Below are 2,940 nucleotides of genomic sequence, written 5' to 3' on the forward strand. Positions count from 1 at the left end.
AACAAACTACTGTGCAGTTAGTGGCTAGACAGCCTACGATTTGTTTTGTATCCAATGTGGGAAAAGTACACTGATTACTCTGGAGATTACAATGTCTTGCTGTGATAAGAGATAATAAAGCTGGTTGTGGTCAGTTTGCACCCAAAATCTTCAGTCTTGGAGTGCTAAGTGACCTGCACAGCCATGAAGTATTCATTCATCAGTCAAAAGTGCAGCCATGCTCATCAGCAGGTGAGGGTGTGTATGTACTAGTGTCAGCTGAGGGTGCACATCTATAGGAGGAGCATGGTCTGAAAAGGCTAAGCGAAGATTGCCACCTGCCCTTTCTGCTCCAGGTTTCCAAAAGCAGGATCCAGACCAGTGCTCCTGGGCAGCTGCAAGCAACTATGACATGTCCATTCAACTACAAATCAGTGTCAGCCTCTTGAAAATCAGTAGTGCAGTGAGCAGAGAAGCTGGTGCAGAGAATGGGAGTGGTAGTGGCCCTGATAAAGTGTTATGTCACAGTGTCCTCCCTCAGGCCGTTGATCCCTTAGGATCGGTGTGGCTGGAAATGCAGTATTGAAGAATGAGGCCAGAACTAAATGTATAAAAGTCTCATTTACTATGTGCAACATAGAACTTCAGTTACATTGAATAGCATCTGCTTTGAAGAGCAATTTTGGGGCACCAGTAAGGATAATGGAGGGAAGTTGGATGGCTAAGTTTAGCACTTAGGTTGTACTGTCCTGGTAATGTTGAGGGCGATGAGTGTCATAGTGTCACGGTCTTATTGTTGTTTGCAGACTTGTTGCTGGTGGCAACGTGTAGTTTTTGGTTTGCACATGCAATTCCCCTTTAAGGTGTGCCTCCCTGCTGTTTGGTGAGCTAGGGGTTAATCTTCTAGCTAGTGGGTATTATGGTGTGTCTTGGGTGTGGCCGCAAGCTTGATATATACCTGTGGCTTGCAGGCTGGGGGCAGTTGTACTACAGCCTTGTTTGGTGATGAGCTCTGCTCCTTACCTGGGTGATTCTGCCCAGTCCTTGAGGGCCACCTTATTGCACATAAATTGTCTTTCCTTATATTTTCTCCTGGTTCCCTACCTCAGTTGTTATTTGTTAGGTTTGGGTTTATGTTCAGGGTGTGTTCTATGTCTTCATGGTTGTTACATGTCTGGGCTTTTGTTGGTGTTTGTCCCTACATGTATGTTTGACGTTTGCCCTGTATGTTGTAGTCTGTATGCAGCGCTGCTTGGGGCTGCCATGCATTGTGTGAGCATGGGGGGCTCTGGCAGAGTTGGTATGCTGGATTCCTGTGTGGTTGTTTGTACTGTGACCTGCTGTGTGTTCGGGCTCCTGTACTGATGCACGGGTTCCAGTTGTGGAGGCTTCGGCAGGTAAGTGAGTTGTCTTGTTGTTCTTACCTACCGACTCTGTGGCTGCATATGGACTTTCCCTTTCCCTGCTGCTAGGCCATTTGAGACTCCTGTTCATCCGTGTCTGGGAAGAACAGGTCGTCTCTCTCCGGCTCCTATGTGAGGGATTATCAGGGCGACTAAGGGCCATAGGTATCCTGGTATGAGCTGTCCTACCATCCAGGTTATACGGTGAGGAGTTACGGTGAGGATTAGGGGCGCTTTAGGAGGCGACCTGCTCCCTGATTCCGGCGTCCTGGCCTAGCTGCTTCTCCTTTATATATGACATTGTACAGTGGGGGGGTTTCCCCCACTCCCCACCGTGACACATGTCAATAGTCCCAGCAGTCTTCATATGCTGGATATAACTATTCACTCTGCTATTTGTCTTTTCAAGTATTCACTTGAGGCTTAGGATAAGGTTGGTTTGTCTACAGAATCCGGAGCAGGAGCCCTAAAGTGTGCTTCCTCTCCAGTCTGTAGCTCAGCAGGAACTCCCCTTCTTGCAGAAAGCAGAACCAGCCCATTCCTACCAAGAGGGGAGGAATAGGGTGGTTAGCTATTTTACTTGTTAAACCTTATCATCCATGTACATACAGACATACAGTCCTGATCAAAAGTTTAAGACCACTTGAAAAATGGCAAAAAAAAATCATATTTAGCATTGCTGGATTTTAAGTAGAGCTTCAACATGCAACAAGAAGAAATGGGAGTGAGACAAAAAAAATAATTTTTGCATTCAATTTTATGAAAACAACGAATAAACTGAAACAGGCTGTTTTTCAGCTGGTCAAAAGTTTAGGACCAGATGCCTTTAAAAGGCCAAATCTGTGCAAAGATGTGGATTCATTGTCATTTTCTGTCAGGTAGTCACACGTTGTGATGGCAAAGGCAAAAAAACTCTCCCTTTTTGAACTTGGTCGGGTTTTTGAACTGCATGAACAGGGTCTCTCACAGCGCGCCATCGCTGCTGAGGTGGTACGCAATAAGACAGTCGTTTGGAATTTCTTAAATGATCCTGAGGGTTATGGAACAAAAAAGTCAAGTAGAAGACCCAAAAAAATTTCATCAGCACTGAGCCGGTGGATCCAATTGGCTGTCCGTCAAGACACTGGACGATCTTGGACCCAAATTAAGGCCCTTACTGGTGCTGACTGCAGCCCCATAACCAACAGACGGCATCTGAGACTGAAGGGCTTCAAATGCAAAAAACGTCTTCAAAGACCTCGTCTCCTTGAACGCCACAGAATTGCTCGTTTGGACTTTGCAAGAGAGCACCAAACATGGGACATTCAAAGATGGAAATAAGTTTTATTCTCTGATTAGAATTTTTTTTTACCTTGATGGTCCTGATGGTTTCCAACGCCACTTCAACCCCGCTAGCTAAAACCCCCTTCATGACCAGGCCACTTTTTACACTTCTGCACTACACTACTTTCACCGTTTATCGCTCGGTCATGCAACTTACCACCCAAAAGAATTTTACCTCCTTTTCTTCTCACTAATAGAGCTTTCATTTGGTGGTATTTCATTGCTGCTGACATTT

Source organism: Bufo gargarizans, chromosome 5 (assembly GCF_014858855.1).
Source record: "Bufo gargarizans isolate SCDJY-AF-19 chromosome 5, ASM1485885v1, whole genome shotgun sequence".
Taxonomy (NCBI): domain Eukaryota; kingdom Metazoa; phylum Chordata; class Amphibia; order Anura; family Bufonidae; genus Bufo; species Bufo gargarizans.